The sequence below is a fragment of the Ambystoma mexicanum genome, chromosome 7q, assembly GCF_040938575.1.
Source record: "Ambystoma mexicanum isolate Mex_15411 chromosome 7q, UKY_AmexF1_1, whole genome shotgun sequence".
Classification (NCBI taxonomy): domain Eukaryota; kingdom Metazoa; phylum Chordata; class Amphibia; order Caudata; family Ambystomatidae; genus Ambystoma; species Ambystoma mexicanum.
Window position 1 is genome coordinate 899,642,449 of NC_090941.1, and position 21,323 is coordinate 899,663,771.

Here is a 21,323-nt window from a genome sequence, read left to right on the forward strand (position 1 = left end):
CTGCTGTAGCGAAGAGGTCCACCTCTGGTGTGCCCCAACGCAGGAAAATCCATGAGAGAACCTCCGCTTTCAATTCCCACTCGTATCTGACCATTGTCCACCCGCTGAGACATTCGGCTGGCCCGGGATGTGCACTGCAAGCAGCCAAACACCATGAAGAACAGCCCATTCCCAAATCTGGATGGACAGGTCCACAAGAGGGGAGACTTGGTTCCCCCTTGTTTGTTGATGTAATATATCAACACCACATTGTCCGTGCGTATACGGACCACCTTGTTGGCAATGATCGGTCTGAACGTCCTGAGCGCTAGGAAGATTGCCAGAAGCTCCAGATGATTTATGTGGCGGGGCTTGTCCTGAGGCGACCAAAGATCCGAGACCTGATGAAGATCCAACGTCGCACCTCACGTCAGAAGGGAGGAGTCCATCGTGACCGTTACCGTAGGGGCTGAGTCCTGAAACCCCGCACCCACTGACAGGTTGCTGAGAGATGACCACCACTCCAGGCCCACTCTCATGGAAACCGGAATCATTATGAACTTGGAGTCCGGATCCACAGCCTGTCGCCAAGAACTCCGAAGAGCCATCTGAGTTCGCCTCATCTCGAGACGAGCAAGAGGAAGAGCCAACCCGCACGAGGCCATGAGGCCCAGAAGCCTCTGGAATCACCAGGCCGTCATGCTCTCCAACTGCGCAAACTTCTGACACGTGGCTAACAGATCCACCATTCTGTCCCCGGTCAGGTATACTCTGCAGTTGATCGTGTTCCAGCGAAAACCCAGGAAAATCAAGTCCTGCAAGACCGTCATGGAAGATTTCCGCCAGTTCACCGACAGCCCAAGATGGAACAGGAGCTGTAGGAGAGACTGAATATTGCTTGTGACTCTCAACGGGCAAGGGCTGCGTAAGAGCCAGTCGTCCGAATACAAATACACATGGATACCCTGCAGACGAAGATAGGCCGCAATCACCGACATTTTCGTGAAGACACGCAGCGCCGAGCTGGGGCCAAAAGGAAGCACTCGAAACTGGAAGTGCTCCTCTCCCAAGAGAAACAGAGATATCTCATGTGTGGACTCCAAATCAGAAAATGCATGTACGCATCCTGAAGATCCACCACGCTGAGCCAATCGCCCATCTGCAAGGAAGACTGTATCTGGCTGGGCGTGATCATCTTGAATTTCTCTTGGGGTAGGAAAAGATTGAACTGGGAAAGGTCTAGGATGGTGCCCAGCCTGGTTGGGTTTGGGCACCGTAAACAGCTGGGAGTAGAAGCCCTCCCCTCGTTCCCCGAGAGGAACGGGTTCCACCGCTCTGAGGTCCAGAAGCTTCTGCATCTCGGCATTCAGGGAGGACGATCCCGACAGCTGGAAAGGAGGGTTGAAGGGTGGGGTAGGAGGTAGGGGTAAGCGGAAGCCCGCGCGAGCGACTGACAAGACCCATCTGTCTTCGGTGATGGTCTGCCACGCCTACCAATGAGATGCAATGCGTCCTCCCACTGGGGTCTCGTGCGAGCACAGAGAACCCTCAATGTTGTAGGCTTTTCAGTGGTATTGCCACCTGAACCTGAGGAGGAGGCTGAGGAGCGGGAGAAAAACTGAGTTCATTGTTGTCTCTGGCGGTTATTCCCCAAAGGGGTATCCACTCTATGAGATTTCCGGTCAAAGAAGCCCCTGAAACCTGAGGAGGGCCGACTTTGCGACAGGGGTCTCTGGGTTTCAAAGGGGTTTTTTACCAGGACTGACAAGGATTTAGCTGTCTGCGTGCTATCCTTCGTCTTGGTCAGCTCTACATCCATTGTAGAATGAAACAGAGCCTTACCGTCAAACGGAAGGTCCAACAACTTGTCCTGCACCTCCTTCGAAAACTTGGTGGCATGTAGCCACGTCTGTCGTGAGGTATCAACCCCCAGCATAAGGCCCCGAGCCGAGGTGTCTACGTGGTGAGCCGCAGCCTCCAGGAGATCCTGGGCCAAGACCCTTGCGTCGAATAAACCCGCCTTAAAATCCTCCAGCTTTTCGACCGGAATGAACTCCTCAAACTCTGACAGACCTTTCCACATCTGAATATTAGCCCCCGCTAACACTAGTTTGGCATTGGCCTGCCAGAGCTGCAAGGCCGAGTTAGCGAAAATCTTCCTCCCAAGGGAGTCAAGAAGCTTGTCCACCTTTCCCAGAACCCGAGTAGCCGTCTTGGAAGAGGATGCTGCAGGCCTGGACTGCAAGGTAGCCGCAGCCACCAAACCACCGTGGAGGAGGGGGGCGGACAAGACAACAAAGCCACCTCTTCCCAAGAATGCAGCCTGTATCGTGCGTCAATTTTCTTATTGACAAAAAGTCCAGAGTGTGGCTTTTCCCAATGCCAAGGCTCCTTACGTAAAGGCTAAAGTTAAGACCCCTGATCCATCGACAGGGACCCCTGCCTCACTTCCTCACGTGCCGCGGTTCCCTGAGAAGGCTAATTTGGCTATTGGTATGTCACAGCTTTGGTTGAAAGTTACTTGATTGCTCAGTCCTGGACTCTGGGTGAAGATGTCCCTCTTCTGTAGGGTCCTCTGGATGCCCACAAAGTTTTGGCCGGATTCGCACTTCCGAAGACAATGCACTCGATGGTCAGGGGTCCCCAGGCATTGGGATTCTGTAGCCTTGGAAAGCCGCAGCAAGTCGGGTTGCGCCAAAATGAAGCTTGCCTCAAGGCTAGTTGGTCCCACCAGCCCAAGAGAGGAAGTCGTCCCTTGCAGGTCTTCCCAGTCGAAACGAAAACAGGGTCAGCACAGCTGCAGGGCTTCACCGGGTACGTTGCGGACCGGGAGGGTGCTTGCTGGAGTCTCTTCACATCATCTTTGTCGGATGTTGTCCTCCAGTGGTCGACTGCCTCTAGTCCCGAAACCTCGCCTTTTAAGCAAGTTCACATTCATTCACAGTCAATCACCAAGCACGGTGGCTGTCCTCCCGGACAGCGAGCCGGCCCGTCAGAACTGGTTTCACTCAGGCACACCTAGAGACAAAGGACAGGGAAGTTTCAGGACCCTCCATCTTCCTGCCTTTCCAGACACATTGAAGCCCTCCAAAGGCAAATGCACAAAGGACTCAAACCCGATTCAAACATAGTAAAAGCCCAGAAGGAACTAACCAACAAGAAATGGTGAAAAAAGAAGACAGGGGCCCTTTTGGGAAAATGGTCACCCTTGGATGCTGTACTGCAGCTGAGAAAACAGCCTGCAGATACATGGCACAAGGGCGTAAAAAAGAAACCACTGCCACCAGCTATTCAAGTCAGATAGTGTAACGGAATGTTACATGAGAAGTGAGATAAGGAATTACTATGCAACCCCCCAGCACTCCACATAGGGTGGTGTGTGCTAGACCCACCAAAAAGAGGTAAGACAGACGTGAGTCATCTTACTTTTCCTTGGGTGAACTACTGGTCCCAAGAAAATGTAGTTATACATTAAGGGAAGTCCAAGGGATTTATCAGTGGCACTGCACAAAGGGTGCTGCTGGGTGTCACAATGCAAAAAGCAGATGCCTATGGAGTTTACCAGACTCCATTAAACAGTAAGAAAAACAGAAATCCTAGTCAGAAAAACACATGATAGAGTGACAAAAAAAGTCCCACTCACTCAGAAGGTAGAATTAAAAATCCCTGAGTCCAGCAAAGAGCTGGGGGTCTCTAAGGTTAAAGGGAATTGGCAGAGAAATGAAACTTCTCCCCCAACTGTAAAGGGACTTTAATTCCTACATAGTAGCACAATGCCGTTCAGAGCATCTTGCTTTGCCATGATAATGTGGGTAGACTCAGAGCACTGAGCTAAAGCTGATGAAGCAATGAGACATTCACCCAGAGCCCCTTGCTGAAAAGTGACGACATGCTTTAGAGCATCTTGCAAAGAGCCGTTATATCACCACACACTAAGAATTGTGATTTTAGCACTGTGCTGAAAGGGACGTGCTAATGTAGAATGTTTATACACATCACACACTAAGGGCAGGGTTTAACGTCCACGTAACGTAAGTTTGTATTAGAAGCTGAGGTGACATGCATATTTAATAATTAGGGGGGTTCTATCTAGACCTACGAAAATCTAGCTGGGGGACCCGTCAGACAAAAACAAAGGGAATTCTTCTTTTAGAAGTCTGCATCTTATAAGATTGCATTGGGATTTGCTCGAAATAATATTGTGCTATATTGATGCTCTTTTTTCTGAAAGATCATTGATGCATTGGATAATGCGTTTTAATTCGTGCATTTCATTTTAATTTATGTTTTTTCTGATACATGCTTTTGGTTTCGTTTGAGAATTTGAGTTGAACACATTTCTTTGAACTTTATTGTTCAACCATGGATATAGGGCTTTGTGCCTTTATTAAAGAGAATTGTGAGTTATGCCTCAAGTGGGGATGAACAGTGTTTTTTGTTAATTACAACAGGGTACAAATTCTATGACAAGACAGGAGGCTCATATTATGCAATACAATCTTTACTCTGAAACCACAGCAGCAAAGAAAATACTTTTACAAACAAAAAAGTTTCCACAACAGAACTAGATAGAGTTCAATGTCAATGTATGGGGAACTCCCCAAACCATCATGGAGGACAGGTCATGCCCTGCAGGGGACCAATGAGCAGGGACCCTCTTCTATATATGTCCATTACTCTAACCCCAACCCCTCTTTCTTTGCTGCTGACACCACAGAGCTAAGTCACCCCTTTCAGTTGTGTCTTACATTGTTTGTCAGTAGTAGGCTTTATTAGTTTGAATATGGCATATATGGTAAATATGTGTTAATTACCTTTTATTATAAAGGAATTTGTGTATTTGATACAATGTATCTGGATAGCCGCGTGCGGCCGTTGGTTTCATTTTGGTGTCTTTCAAAAAGAAAATATGTATTATGCTCATACATCTTGTTTCAGCTGAAGCAGTGGTGCAATGGTTGAATTTCGGACTACAGTCCATGAGGTTGTGAGTTCGAGGGAGCTCTCTAATTTATTTCTTCTTTAAAAATTTCTCGCGCTTGTAAACTCAGGTGTTTCTAGTGCATTAATCAACTCGCTCCCGGCGTGCGCGAGAGCAGTGTTGTTTACACTATTCCCTCTTCATTTCGCCTGTTTGAATTCGTGCCCCTTGACAGATTTATGGTCACCTGGGGATTCCAGGTGCTGCAGGCTTTGGGTTCGGCCTGCCCCTGTGGCTTATGTTTGTAACAAAAGCCTCTGTTTCAGTACTGAGCCAAGTTAGCTCAAATATAGAGCTGCAGGTCTCCCATGCAGGAAGACCCGGGTTCGCGGCTGACCAGCGCATGTTTATTTGTATATTTTAAGATTAGATATTTTAATTGTTATATTTTAAATAATTGTATTTTACAGTGGAGGTATTTGATTGTCACCTTTTTTGCTCAGTTGAGCAGGGATTTCCCAATGGACATTTGGTTGGTTCATGACTTCTTCAGAAAGATTATAGCACAAACATTTTAATAGTAAAAATGTGGTTTTGTTAAATGTTTGTAATTTCGTATCCCTGGTGACACAACACATTTCCTTACCTTTAGTGCTGGAAAGAAAGAATCTTTACTGATAGACTGTGGGTTTGTTAGGTCAAAGTCTGACCATCCAGCGCAAGAGCCCGATGCACTGCCAGTCTGCAGTTTTATTTTATTTTCTTTGTTTATTTATTCATTTACTTATTTCTTAAGTTATGTGCTTTGCCTTCACTGTAGGTGCCATAAGTTCGGTTTCAGGTTCAGCCTGATTCTATTGCGAGGTTACCCCCTCGTGTACTGCTGATTATCACACCCTGCTCGGCCGAGCAGTTGGCGGTGCACTTGCTCAGTGTATCCTACCTTCAACTTGACAGTTTTCTTTTGTTTGGGTTATCTTCCCTGGAAAGGTGCAGTCACCTGCTCGGTGGCAAGGTTGCCTGGGGTTTCTGCGAGGGGTCCCCTTGTATACGGCTGTGTCCACACCCTGCTAGGGTGAGCAGTTGAGGTACACTTGCTCAGTGTTTCCTCCCTTAAAGTGGGCAACTTGGGTAATTACCTTAACTGGCATGCACCATAACCTGCTTGGTTTCAGTCTCTGCCTGAGTTCTAATGCGAGGTTACCCCCTCGTGTACTGCTGATTATCACGCCCTGCTCGGGCGAGCAGTTGGAGGTGCACTTGCTCAGTGTATTCCTTCCTTAAGGTCGGCAGCTTTGTTTAGGTGCAGCATATGGCTGACGCCATTGTTTGGTCTTGTAGGCGTGCAGTAACCTGCTCGGTTTCAGGCTTCGCCTTGTTCCTACTGCGAGGTGCTCCCTCGTGTACTATTGGTTGCCTCACCCTGCTGGGGTGAGCAGTTGAGGTGCACTTGCTCAGTGTACGCTTTGATAAACAATATGTTTAAGTGTTGACTGGAACACATTTGCGTTTTTTCAGAATTGTCAGTGGCCCAGAAAGCTCAGCGAGTATCAGCTTATATAAGGGCCGGGGATTCGGTCCCCTGTGAGGGCGTAACCCCTCTTCTTTGGATATTTTATATATATTTCATATATTATATATTCTTTATTTATTAAGTGCTTTAAAGAAAAGAGTGTGGAAGTGGTTGTAAACAGACCCATATGGGGTTGTACCTTCCTCTCTAACCATCTCTCTGGTGTTATCATTCATCTTTTAGTTAAAAATTCTGTCACCCTTTACCTTAGTTAGTTTCAGGACAACTCAGTCCTTTCCTTAGGTTTTGATTCCCGACCTCAATTGCTCCACCCAATACCAGTGCTGATTAAGCTACAGTATTTTCTCTCAACATGAGGAAGAATAAAGATGATGCGTTATGCCTCTATTGAGGTCTGTAGGGCTTAAGGCTCTCTTTAGTGGGGACGTTTGTTCTCCCCTACTTTTGTCCCATTGGACATTCCTTATTCTTTTGGTTCTGGTGGAGACAGGGTCAGCTCGAGGGTAACCGTTCAGTTTTTTACATGACAAGTTGAGCAACCATGTTTTACTTGGATGGAGTGTTTGGAAACACTTGATGGTATCAGTTAGACGAGTTGCCAAATAATAACTTGCTGGCGCCTGCCTCATGTTTTTCCTCCCAAAGCTTGGCCTATGGTTCAGCTAACCGTCTAACAGTGTGTTGCAACTTCTCCTCTGCTCGAGGAGTACACGCAGGCTTCTGTACCCTCATGAGCGTTGCTTAACCTCTTTAGAGTGCTGTTTTCATATCCGTGCTGACCGTTCTGATACAGGTTCCTAATTTTGGAAAGGTCTACATCAGTCTTTTATCCTGCTGAGATCGATAAGTGAACACCTCACACCACACAACGCTCGTAGTAGTGTTAAGCACCACTCATATACCTGAGGGTTCGTAGTACTGTATAAGTACGGTTTTGCTATGGACAATGTGCTTAGTTTTTCCTTCCCCTGATTCCCTTAGTGGCCAGTCAGCCTCACATGAATACAGTGACTCAGACCTCAGGGTTGGAGGGGACAGTGGTCCCAGATTTCTTCTCAACCTTGCATTTACAGGGCATTGGTAATTATCCAGAGTTCTTTCCCCCTCATTCCCCTTCCTGCCATCCTTGGGGGAGATTGCATCATAATATTACACCTCTGGGAGTATCCAATCGTTTCAGTTTTTTCCTTTTTACAGGAGTTCTGGCGGGTGACCAGTGCAGACTCGCACTGAGCATTTCCCTCCCGTCTGTTAATTTCCTTTGTGCTAATCTCTGGTATTTCAATAAGTTAACTGGAGTCTGTCCAGTCAGGGGATTGGTTAGAGGCGCTAGTGGGTATTTATTTCTCTTAACGGTGTAAAGCGGGGCTTTAATGTGGTCCTCAGGGTAGTTTTCTTTCTGGATTGCAAGGTTTTTCCTTTGGATAAGTGGGGGAGGTTTCTCCTCTTTTGGGAAGGCTCAATATCCCTTGGTGGGATAGAGGGGTCTGGGAGTGATACTATCCCCCATCCACGTTATGACCCTCTATCACGATGCGTTCCAGAGTCTATACATTAACTTTCAGACGGTGTCTGCCGCTACGATTACCAGAGTGCTGGGATATATATTTGGTTGATGACTTGATTATCATAGTCACCTGCATGGCAGGTGGACCTTTGGGGTTTTCACAAGAGTTTGTTTGCAGTAAGGTGCCAGCTCAGGGTGCTGTGAGCTTCAAAGATCTGCAAATTGGCTGAAATATAGGTTGGACCTCTTCTGGTGTACACCTTCAGTTTAACCATTTAGTGATCAGTTCTTTGCAGTTTAGAGTCTTGCTAAGATTTTGGAAATTTGGTGTCCTCCTTCGGTTACTTTTGATCCGCTAGGGGATTTATCACCAGGGAGGAGGGATCAAGGTTCAAGCACCGGGCATACCTACAAAGGAGTTTAGATATCACTATAATGATAGTGATTGGATGTCGGATACATTTTTTCTTCTTGCCAAGTTTGGCCTCTTAAGGATCAGGTTTATAATATCTGCCTTTTGTCATGGTAGCAGAGTCCTTCTTCAAGAGTTCGGGAGGTCTGAGGGTCTCCGTGTTGGTGGTTTGACGGGTTAGCTTCTCAGGTGGGGCCCTCTCTTCCATTCTGCTTCTGCCTCCAGAAGACTTCCCTCCTTAGTATACACATATGTCTGAAGACAATTGTAGATTAATTCTATTGCTTTTCAGCTCCGCTCAGGATGGATTGTCCTATTACAAAATTTATAAAAATGATTTTTTACTCCCATTTTACCCTTTTGAAGATTTGTCTTTCCCTCTTGGTTCCCCAGTGTAGTTCTGTGACATGCCCTGTTTCTAATGCGATATCTTCCTTTAATGCATGGGATGGAACCTATAAGACTTTCACCCCTATGGGGTACTTTTCTTTATCACCAGGAGAGCTAGGTGTTTGTTTTCATTGGTTTGCTTTCTAGGTCCCCAAAAATGGTACGAATTAAAGTGTTTTGAATATTTGATTGAACAACATAGGTGTTTATTTCAGATGGTTTTGTCCTAACCTATTAGTATAGGAAAACCTGTTCAATGTTTTCCCCTCTTTTAACCAGTTGGTTTTGGTGGCCTGTAAGGAACGCTGGATTTGGCACATTCCTGTTTTTCTTGCAGTGGATTTGACTTTGCCTTATAAGACAGCTTTTTGGGCAATCTAGTCTTGGGCAATTCTCTGATTGGTCAACAGATTGATTTAATGAAAGCATTTAAAAAATGTTTCCTTTCCTATTATTTTATTATATTATCTATTATATTGGATCATTTTGTACGTACTAATGAGATGCAAGGGCTTTGAACTTGCATAATATGAGCCTCCTGTCTTGTCATAGAATGACTAATCCCCCACACTAACGTGAGATGGGGGTTTAGATTCTATTAAAGACAAGGAGGCGATTATTATCCCTCCCACCCACCCTGAATATGATATGATATGATATGACAATTGTGATACGCATGTACACAGGTGGTTCAAGTGAGAACATTCTTTGGTTTGTTGTTCTTCCCAACCACCCACCCTTCTTGCTTGTTGTTCTTACAGGTACGAGTTGAGGTTCTGCTCAGGAGTGTGGATCGCAGTTACAAGTTCTGGAGTGCGTGATTTCGGCCACGAGTTGAGGTTCTCATCAGGAGTGTGGCTCGCAGTTACAAGTTGTGGAGTGCGTGATTTTGGATGAGAAGTCCTATCCAGAAGAACTTCGGCATAGATTCAGGCTGCGGGAAGGTGGAGATCTCCTGTTTCGATGGATTCTTTCTCCGCGCTACGCAGTTCAACCGTTTCATTGGACTTCTGGTGCAAGACAGCTGCAGAAAGAGGGGTTGGGGTTAGAGTAATGGACATATATAGAAGAGGGTCCCTGCTCATTGGTCCCCTGCAGGGCATGACCTGTCCTCCATGATGGTTTGGGGAGTTCCCCATACATTGACATTGAACTCTATCTAGTTCTGTTGTGGAAACTTTTTTGTTTGTAAAAGTATTTTCTTTGCTGCTGTGGTTTCAGAGTAAAGATTGTATTGCATAATAATCGCCTCCTTGTCTTTAATAGAATCTAAACCCCCATCTCACGTTAGTGTGGGGGATTAGTCATTCTCCCCATGCAGTTACCTCCCGACACTGCTAGGTAGCAGCAGAGGAACAAGCAATCTGGGAACAGGATCTACAGAGACAGCGTTCAGTCTGTCTTAATCTGCTCTGCACAGACTCCACTCTACATAATAGTGTAAAGTACATGTCATGCCGACGTGGTTCCTGGCATGACACATCGCCCTGCAGGAGTGCACCACGTACTGTCCCACCGCACTCGGCTCATGCAAAGGATACACTCTGAAAAGTATGAACATTTCCCCATCAAAAATAGGAAGCGTATTCTTTCGGATTTAAAATCGTGTCCATGAGAATGGCGTCTGCGTGAGCTCCGCCACAACGGCCTGAGAAGTGAGATGACCCCCCCCCCCCCCTTTTGGGCCCCACCCGCAGATGGAAAGTGAGCTACTAATGCATGAGTGCGCCCTCTCCGAGCAGTAAAAAAATAAAAAATAAATAAAAATCAGACGAAATCAGAGCCAGATTCCCCATAAATCACTGTCTACACATCATGGTGTCCCAGGCCCGTAGCGATCGAAAGTGAAACTGCGGTGGCACGCGCGAATCCCTGAAGCTGCCTAGACTGTGAAGCAGGCCTACGCCGTAGCAGAGAGCATGCTGCTCTGAAACACCCTGTGGTAATCGTCGGGTGTGAAAAAGGGGTGCGGAGGCGAGGCGATCAGGCGCAACGACAGAGGGGACACGTAAACCCAGGCGCTGCCAAGGTAAATTCCCCGAAGCCTGGCGCACTCATGCTGCTCCACGGACTCTGAAGGAAGGCCTTGGAACCCGCCCTGACTCGATCAGTGCCCTGCTATGAACCGTCGGAGAAATGAGATGTGGGAGCCGTCTAGCTACCACGGATAGAGGTCCTCTAGCCGGAAGAGCCAACAACATGGAAGAACCGGAGGCTCACCCTACGCTTTGGGTCGCCCCTAGGGCCCTCCAGCTGCGCCGACGGCCCTACGCCACAGGACCCGGAAAGGCCCCAGAGTCCCCGGAGAACACAAGAGACTCCCGGCCCGTCGTCACCTGTGAGGCGCAGACCAGCACAGCTGTAGGCGATGACACGGTGAGTGATACCATCAGGGCCCCCACGTTCCCACACCACCACTGAACGATTGCAATAGCGCTGCTGGAGCCATCACCAAGACTCCCTTGTGAAACACACGTATGCTCCAAAGAAGTTAGAACTTTGATTCACAGGGTGCTTTCAAACTAATGCACTCCGTGTTGTGGCTTGTAGAATGTGGAATGAAGAGAGAATAGAAGTAGAATGGGTTTGCCAGGAAAAGGATTGAAGAGCAGTCAGTTAAGAAATGGAATAAAAGGAGTTGAGACATGAAGGTTGTCTCCTGGCATTATTTAATAGAAACATGGTGACTGTGATGATATAATCAGATACATAACATTTGGCAACGAGGTAGTGACTGACTCATGCTGTAAAACAGGAAAAAATAAACGATCAAGACACACATGGTCTGTGGAGGTGACTGGAAGAAAATGACTGGTGAGGAGCCAAATAGCATAAAGACAAGATAAAGCAAAAAATGGAAGCGGTAGAAGGCGAATAAATCAAAGAAACAGATAAATCATCCGAGGATGGAGTTGAAAGTCAAGCAGGAGAAATTTCGGAGTGGAAATATAGCACAAATGTGAAGACCGCGGAGGAGGAGGAAATATTTGTGGTGACGGTAAGCCTGTGCAGCACAGTTACTTATTTTATTTTACAATCAGAACTTTAAAGCTTGAGTGACCAAATATAGGGCATATACAAAGGCTAAAAATGTAACATGGAACGCTGTACAAAGAAGGCATTTTTTGATGTGGAACTTACAATGCGCGAGGCACAGCACTCGAGATATTGAGAGTAATAAAGGCATTGCGTGGAAAACGTGCAGCCATAATGTTAAAGGTCATTTGTACCGCGCACTATCACCACCGGAGTGGTCCCCTGGCGCTCTGGCGGCTCTGAAAGAGGGAGGGAGGGTGGGTTAGTGGGTGGAGGCTGGGAAAGTGCAAGATTGCAGTGATGTGCTGTTGGCAGCCTCACCCCGGTGGTTCCGTCGGCTGGGCCTGGGGTGTATGCGGCCGGTAGTCGTCGTGTGCTGATGTGCGAGTCTCTGTGTGTTTTTGTTTTGTTGTTGAAGTGTAGTGAAGTTCGTGCGGTTTGCTGCGCTAGAGGTTTGTGGTTGTGTTTGGTTTGGAGTTTGAGAGGTGTATGCAGAGAAGGAAATTGTTAGTGGTATTGGTTAGTTTGTATCTCTATCCTGGACTGAACCGGTTGGGCTCGTGTAATCTTACACGACGGGATGCTTGTACACCCTGAGCCTCAGGAGGTACGTGCCCGTTTTTGCATTCAAGGCCGTTTGAGGATTTAGCTGTCCCCTCCGCCCGCTCCCTTAATAACCTTGCATGCTCCTCACCCCCTCCACATGACTAGCGCAGCTGCTAGTGTCCATACTTCCGATTGTGTGGTGATTGGTGGTATCTTGTCTATCCACAGCCCCGTGGTACCTAGTTGTGGCTGTACGGGCGGTGGGGGATGGTAAGGGTTGGCTGGAGTAGTTGCCTCCGTTTCTCTGGGTCTCGCGGGTGGACCTCTGTGTCCAGCGTCAGCCCTACTGGTGCTCAGGGTACTTCTGTCGGATTCTAGGGGTTTGTCAATGTCCTTTTTTTGATGAGTCGTTTGTCTTATTGTTGTTTCGGTTTTAGTCTCTGGTGTTGAAGAGCCAGGTTTTTAGTAATTTTCTGAATTTAAGGTGATCTTTAGTGTTCCTTATTACTTTTGGGATGTTGTTCCAGGTTTTTGCGGCTAAGTGGGAGAAAGCAGTGCCTCCGAGTTTCTTCTTGATGTAAGGTTTTTGTTCCAGTCGGATTTCGTTGGTTGACCTGAGCGGTCTTGTTGGCTTGTAGATTGTTATTTTTTTTGGTAGGAATTCTGCTCCTTGTCCGCTGATTTCCCTGTGCGTTATGCACATTGTTTTGAAGATGATGCGCTGTTTTACTGGGAGCCAGTGTAGTGTTTTTAGGGCCAGGGTGATGTGGTCTCTTCTGGATAGTTTGAGGAGTAGGCATGTTTTCATGTTGTCATAGCAACACATCAGAGACAAACAAAGTAAGGCATGCAAATGAAAGTGAGCCCCGATACGTTTGCAGCGTTAAAGAAAATCGAAATGAAGAAATAATCATTTACCCAGCTGAGCGGAAAAGCAGATTGAATTCATTTTCCTTACATTGACGCATGGAGCATTCTTTGGGTTTTGTGGCTCGTATTTATTGGAGGCTACATGGAGCACTGGCGCCACCTGCTGGACTTTGTAAGCAATAATAAGCCATCTAGTGCACACGTTTAAAGTAACACTTATACACTAATGCAGTTATACAAATGAATATTTTTTTTTCCTGATGTGAACTAAGAAAAATTATTAAAACGAATAGGCAGCACTTGTGAAGCAGAACAAAACAAACAACAGAAGATATTGAGAGTGTGGACCAGAAATAATAAAGAATAAAATCATGTGAACAGACATTAAAGTTTAAAGCAAGAGTTTAACAACATCAAATAAGTACGGTCACTTTATTTTGGATTGATCGTTGATAACATGACAATATAAACATTGCCAGAGCAACGCAGTGTAAAAGCAAGGGTTTCAAGCGAATATTGGAAGAAGGAATTGATGAGATGACATAAAGGCCATGCGCATACAGTGGCAAGAGTGCTCAGATTAGCAAATAAGTAGATCTCTACCATCCTAAAGAAGTATTGGTCTCTAAAACCCAAGGGCACACTGTCAACACTTTATTTGTCTGTTAAAAGCAAAGCAAACTCGTCGAAGACACTGAACTTTAATTTCCAAGACAATATTTGAAGCCCTAAAGTGATATAATGATGCATATACCTTCATTGCAGTGTGCACAGCAGCATAGTGCGTAGTGCATGAATGGAAAATTAAAATTACACGGACAAATACGCTGTGGATTAACAACATACATTACAAGGGCCGTCACAGCAACACAGTCATGTAGGTGTGACAATGCATGACACATCAGTATCGGAGTTGCAGCAATTAAATGTCAGACAAAAAAATCAAAGAAATGACACCTACACTTGTACAGCAATGTCAATAGAACGGCAAAATCAATAACGCTGCGCTATATCAAAACAAGACAGGGACAGACTCAATTCAAAACCAGCAATAACAGTTGAGGGGATCTTGAGGATTAAACATGCTGAATGGCTGAGGTGCAGGGATAGAAAACTGAAAGTTTAATCCTATTTCAGCACAGATCCAGTATTGTCATCACAGCAGTCTACAGAAAAAGAAATCTGCATATCTTATGTAAAACTACCAGCTCAAAATGTCATCTGAGGGTGTGAGTGGGGATTTAAATCTAGCTCAGGACATATGTGAAACTGCCATATCCTCGAGGTTAATTACCTACACAGTCCAGAATCATTCAATCCTGAGCCATGATGATGATCAAGGGCGGCGGTGGCAAGAGTGGGTGATTGAATTTGAGGGCTTCATGAGAGCACTAGGAAATGAGAATGCTCCAAATAAATTAGACATATTCATGAATTTGGTGGGTGGAGAAATGAGGAGTATCATAAAAACATTGACAACAACTGAGGAGAGAACATCGTATCAGCTTCTTCGTGCTGCTCTAGAGGAACGCTTGACAATTCCACCTAACAAAGATTATGAGGGATATCTGTTTAACCAATGCAAACAGAGACCACAGGAGACAATTGCACAGTTTGTATTACGATTGCAAGAGAAAGCAACCTATTGTGAGTTTGCAATGTTTGATGATGAAGAAGCTATTAGGTTAAGAATAATTGAAAGCTGCACATCGTCAGAGTTGCTGAGACATCTTCTGAGAGCGCCCCTCTCATTGAAAGATATTCTGGAATTGGCGAGAATGTATGAAAGACTTGAGAAACAAGCAGAAGATATGGAAAGCGACGGGAAGTTGGAGACACTGGCTGGCTTCAGATGCAATGTGCAAAAACAGTCCCAATACTCGAGCAGGATATTATCTCAAAGCATGTGGAATGGTATCAATGGAAGTGGTCAAGGAAAGCTGTGTTCTAGATGTGGATTTAGATTTCCACACAAAGGTCGATGCCCGGCCATTGGTCGAAGATGTGTGGGATGTGGTCAGAGAAATCACTTTTTGGTCGTGTGTAAAGGTAGAACATCTCTATTGTCGACCTGTGGAACTGATGCCCAGCCAATATTGAATGGGAAACAATGCCTAATGATGGAGCGTTCCGAGAATGATGTGGCCACCCCAGATCGAGGACTAATGGTTGGAAGAAAGTGGTTATCTCAGGAAGAGACCCTAAGAAGTCACCGGAGGAGTTCCCATAAAGCGACAGGATGTGCTCTCAGTGAAAGAATGGTCAGCTACCAAGGAAAAGACTGCTTCCCAGGGTGTGAAAATTATAATTGTGTAAATGGAGAGGAGGATGGTGACATTGAAAGGGAAGTAGTAAAGTGGGACTGAGTTTGGACAACTGGTAAGAGGAAAGTTGAGGAACATGAGGAACATTTGATGGATGGGGATGAGAGCATGCGATGGGTTCAAAGGTAGCGAAGGAAGATGGTCAAGAAGATAAACCATAATGATGAGTCAGAGCCTCTCTTTGTGACTGAGTGTAAAGGGCCCGTGATCATTGCAAGGAGAGATGAAGTGTCTGGGGATCCATTCTTTCATGCATTGTTTCAAGATGATTCAGGTGGGGAAGAAGCATATGAGGAGAGAAGAAATGAAGAGGTGCATGCGGAACGGGGAAATGAAGAACCTGTTGATGTCATGTCACTTAAAGACTGTGGACATTCTCCACCATGTGTAGCTGGTGAGGGAAGTCAGAGGACAGTCAATATTCGGCTCCAAAGAAATAGTCGTAAGCCTGCACGTCTGATTGAGCAGATGTAGAGGTGATCTTGCTGGACAGATGGGGAATGAACCTATATGATAAGTAAGGGGGGGATGTGTGGCTTGTAGAATGTGGAATGAAGAGAGAATAGAACTAGAATGGGTATGCCAGGAAAAGGATTGAAGAGCAGTCAGTTAAGAAATGGAATAAAAGGAGTTGAGACATGAAGGTTGTCTCCTGGCATTATTTAATAGAAACATTGTGACTGTAATGATATAATCAGATACATAACACTCCGCAATACGCATTACGCACGCAATTGGGAGAAGGGGCTCGGGCCACATCATAGGGCTCACCAGCAAACACGCAAAGCCCCAACAGGCAGCACTAACACGGACCACGCCACACCAGGCATGCAGAGACCCATGTTTAATGGCACCAGAAGGGGGAAGAAAAGAACTGTGTGAACAGACCCAGAACCCTTGACCTCCGTGCCCCACCAGCACCATATTGAACCAGCATTCAGAACTAAGACCATAGTATATAGGCCCACACCGGGGAAACTGTTGTTGTTACAGTGTGTCTTCTGACCAAGGCAGTTGAAAGGCGAGGACAGGAAGGAGAACATACCAGAACACAGTGGGATGGCACCTCCCCGCCTCATTCTGAAGTACATAAGGAGAGTGGTCGCATCCCAACCTAGGAGCAAACATTGTACACTGACAGAGACATATAATCACAAACCAATCCTGGAATCAGACTGAAGACCATCCTCCTGCAATCCTGCGGACATAAGAATCCACTGGTAGACGCCCCTCCATACGTGTTGCGTTGGAATCAACTAGGTGGACTACACAAAGAACGAGGACAACGAAGTGTACAGAAATTTAGCACACACCCAATGCTACGGGAACTCTTCCAAACCACTCTAAACCCTGCGACTGAATAACTAAAACGGGGCCATCACCGTTGGTTGCAAAGCGGATCCTCTAAAACAGATGAAACTGGCCCTCAATTCTCATTGTACTAAGTGAGCCAGTGTAATCCCCACCGTGAATGCTTACCAGTCCTCCCCCTCAATTCGCCCGACCCACAGCCTTCAATAGCCGCCACTAAGTCAGTCCAGGCCTGCATGAGCATGACAAAAACTAGCCGCCCTTGCCTACTCTCCAGTACCCCCTCACAGTGGCAACCCAAACATGGCTGCAACCGAAACGACAGGAACTGAATCAGGAGGATGACGTTAAGCTCAAAATGGACAATTTGGAAAACAGGGAAAGAAGACATAACCCGCGCTTCTGTGGAATTCCAGAGGGGGGAAACAGAAGCGGACCTCAGGAAAACGCTCCACGATATCATTAAGCTATTGGTAGCTGACGACGCAATTGACGAGCCCAAATCCGAACGGATTCATAGAGCTGGAGGTCCCCTGGGGGGCCAAGATCTGTTCTCACCCGCTTCCATCGCTATCAGGACAAGGCAAGAGTACTCCAAAAGGCAAGGAGTGGTGGAGCAATCACCCTTGGAGGCGCACAGATAACTATTTACCAGGACCTGTCCTTGACGTTGTCGCTCAGAAGGATGTGTGGCCCCTTTAGGAAATGGTTGATGGAACGAGACATCCGATACAGATGGGGCTACCCCTTCTCCCTCTCCTTTGAACACGGAGGAACGAGGATACGACTTAGAACAGGAAAAGAAATTAAAGCATGCACTTCCGAACTGACTGGACCACAAGGAGAAGAAGATCTAAGAGAATCGAGACAAGATGGAGGCGCATCCAAGGCCCAAGAAGAAAGAGGGTGAAAGGTTAGAGAAAATATCGGAGAGGCAACTCTCTCCAGAAGGCGATAACTGACCCAGTCAAGCTTGGTGCAACTACCATCTCGCCGCAAAAAAAGGGGGAACCAACTGACCAGCTAACAGTAAATTTTGGTTGACAATGAACAGATGTGTGGGGGGGGGAGCGTTGGGGGCTCAATCATAATGGGGATTTAACTAAGATGGGAGCTGTGACGTAACGGTTGCCACTGGTGGGTCGATGCAGGGCCGGTGCTTCAACTGGGCTCGATCGGACGCCGTCAGATGGCAAGGGCATGGGGGTGGAGCGAGGGATGTACAAGGGGAAAGGGTCAGAGCAACTTCTTTTTTGGTTCCAAAAGTGAGATATAGTTTGATGAATGAAAAAGAGGCAATATGCTGGTCGCAGTTTGTGGCAATTTTCCCTCCAATCCTACAAAATGGCGATAATCTCTGAATTGAAGGGAAGGGACTCCCTTAGAGTGGGAACGCTCAATGCCAAAGGTCTCAACTCGCCAACTAAAAGATCTCTGGTAGCCAGAGAATTTCATAGGTCGAAAATGGATGTTCTCTTATTACAAGGAGACCAAATATGTGAAAGGGGGGTGCCGGTGGGGGGTAAGGGACGACAAATCCTTGGGAAGCATATGTGAATAGAAATGTGGGGCTCCGGACTGCTGAGAAGGGGGGGGGATTCTCATTAGGAATGGAATAGAGTTTACGCTGGCCAAAAGGTGGGTGGATGTGGAAGGACGAGCCCTGCTGGTCACAGGAACTATTGGGAAAATTAACGTAACAATCGCCACCATTTACTCCCCCAACGCTGGACAAGTTTGGTTCCTTGTTAAAACGATTCCTAAAATAATGCTGAGGCCACTGGTCACATTATTCTGGGCGGCGACTTCAATCAGTGGGCAGACCCCGCTAAAGAGCGAAAGCCTGGTAACAGATTGCACCAAGGATGATCGTAGTGAGTTTGCGGTCATGATGGATGTGTATGGAAAGAATGGCGTGTGGAGGGCAATGCACCCAGTTGAGCAGGGCTACACCTTTCACTCCACCCCGCACAGCACTTTTACCCGATAGACTACATATACTTCTCCAAGGACCTTTACAATGTCACCACCCAGTATGAGATTGTCCCGATCACTTGGTCAGCTCATGACATGGTCGTGGCCGATACCGAGTGGGAAGAACTACCATGCCCAGTGGGGAAATGGAGATGTAACGAAGCTCTCTGGAAGGACCCTGTCTTTAAGACAGAGATGGAGACAGTAATTAGTGAATATTTTAAGTAGAACAATAACGGGGAGGTATCCAAACAAAGAGTATGGGAGGCAGGGAAAGCAACTTGGAGAGGAGCCCTCATAAGAGAAGGATCCCATAAAAAAAGGGAAAGGAACCTAATTGAAAACAGACTTGGAAGAGAGATTTGCCAACTAGACGGGGAGGCTAGGAGTGAGAACAAAGTTGAGCCCGATAAAATCAATGAAGCAAAACAGAAGAGGGAGGAACTCCGACTCTTGGAACACGACCAAAGAGTGCGTAAGCTACGACTCCTGAAGCAGAAACTTTATGAAAAAGGAGACAAGGCTGACACACTACTGGCTGCCAGACTTAGGGAACAAAGGGCTGAGCGAAAAGGTGCCTGTAATAGTTGCGGAGGGGAATGCCCCAGCCACAACTACACCCTTCATTCCTGAGGCTTTCCGGAGGCTTTCACCACCTTTTTACGAGACACTGTACACTTCAGAAGTGTACCCAAATTTACCGGACATGGAAACGTACCTCTCCTCTGTTGACATGCCTCAAATATCAGGCTTGAACTCTGAGCACTTAGAAGCCCCCATAACCCAACAAGAACTCCAAAACGCAATAAAAAGGCTCAACTTAGGCAAGTCCCCAGGAGAAGACGGCTATACGGCTGGATCCTATAAAACCTTTAGTGCCCATCTCACACCATTCCTGGTAGAACTTTTTAATGACAGCGAAGGCCCCAGACTCCTTTGTCCGAGCTCTCATAACGGTGATTCCCAACGATGGGAGGGACCCCAAAAAGTGAGGATCGTACCGTCCCATATCCCTGCTTAACAGACGCAAAAATGTACACCCGGGTCCTAGCCTACAGATTGGAAATACCAATACCCCAACTCATTCACTCTGATCAGGTGGGCTTTATCATTGGGAGACAAGGCGCTTACACAATGCGGAAGGACCCTACATCGTATCAACACATCCCAGAACATGCTCAACGACCCTGTTTTGCTCTCCATTGACGCGGAGAAGGCCTTCGATAGGGTAGAATGTTTTTTTTTTATGGCGGTCCTACGGAAGGTGGGAATAGGCTCAAAGTTTAGAAGGGGCATACAGGCGGTGTACACGACCCCCAAAGCATCCATATTTGTGAATGGTGGATACTCCTGGTGGTTTGGATTAGGACGAGGCAGGGGTGCCCGCTCTCGGCTATCCATTTTGCCCTCTCCTTGGAACCTTTAGCACCAAAGATAAGGAGACTCTCGAGTGGAGGGACTCTGGTTGGGGGTGGGGGGGTGTCTAATACAAAGTGGTGCTGTTTGCTGATGACATACTCCTTCATACGGCCAATCCAGCAACATCACTCCCTCAGGCACTTTGCCTTCTTGAAGAATATCGTCAATTTTCTGGCTTTAAGGTTAACAGGGCTAAGTCTATTCTTTTCCCCCTGTAGGGTTCTGTGGAGACGAATGAAGTTAAATTCTCCACACTGGGTCTCAAGATTGAACATACTAAATTGAAATATTTAGGCATAAAAATCGCAAGGGAATTAGATTATGAAGCCAACTCCCCCCCCCCGCTTCTCTAAAGGTTCAATGCAGATCTTATAAAGTGGGACAAACTGACAATATCCTCATTAGGGAGACTTAATGCGATTAAAATGCTTTGTCTCCCACGGTTCCTGTATCCCTTCCAAATGCTTCCAATTAAAATGCCAGTGAATTTCTTTCTTGCGGTAAAGAAAGCCATAATAAGATTCCTTTGTCAGGGGAAAAGGGCCAGAATAGCTTATGTTACCGTGAACATTGCCCAAGGACAAAAGGTGGAGTAGTTCTTCCAGATCTTAAGAAATATTATGAAGCGGCCCAGCTACAAGTCTTAATTCCCCACCTACGCAATCACAAATAACCCCAATGGATTGCCATGGACAATTTTTATTTGTCCCCGGCGACAGTCTCAGAGTGGCTGTGGGCTCCAAGGAGGAAGCTTTTAAATAGACTGAAAAACCATCAGATATTAAGAACCATATGGGACATTTGGAGAGAGGGCACCGAGATGCGGAAAGTCACCACATGGCCATCCCCACTGAGCCATCTATGGTCCCCGGGTATTAATGAACACATCCCAAATGTGGAAAGTTTTCAAATATGGTATGAAGCGAGTCTAAAAAGGGTGGGCCAACTATGGAAAAAAAAAAGACTGTCACACTCCCGGAGTTGACAGAAGCCCTGGGAATAGGCACATTAACTACCTTTCACTTTCTGCAGATAAAAGGTGCGTTAACGAGAACATAGTGGAGGGGCAAACAAAAGAGAGACCTTACTCCCTTTGAGAT

General features: G+C 46.5%; 1 protein-coding gene and 1 long non-coding RNA gene across 2 annotated transcripts in view; one reads left to right on the forward strand and one right to left on the reverse strand.

Annotated features, from left to right (window-relative positions):
• Window positions 1-21,323, reverse strand: part of HIKESHI (heat shock protein nuclear import factor hikeshi) — a 168,908-nt gene that overhangs the window by 58,491 nt on the left and 89,094 nt on the right. The window lies entirely within an intron of this gene.
• LOC138528838 (uncharacterized) lies at window positions 4,668-9,988 on the forward strand. Its single transcript, XR_011284260.1, has 2 exons — window positions 4,668-4,774; window positions 9,505-9,988. It is a non-coding gene; the product is annotated as an uncharacterized lncRNA (long non-coding RNA).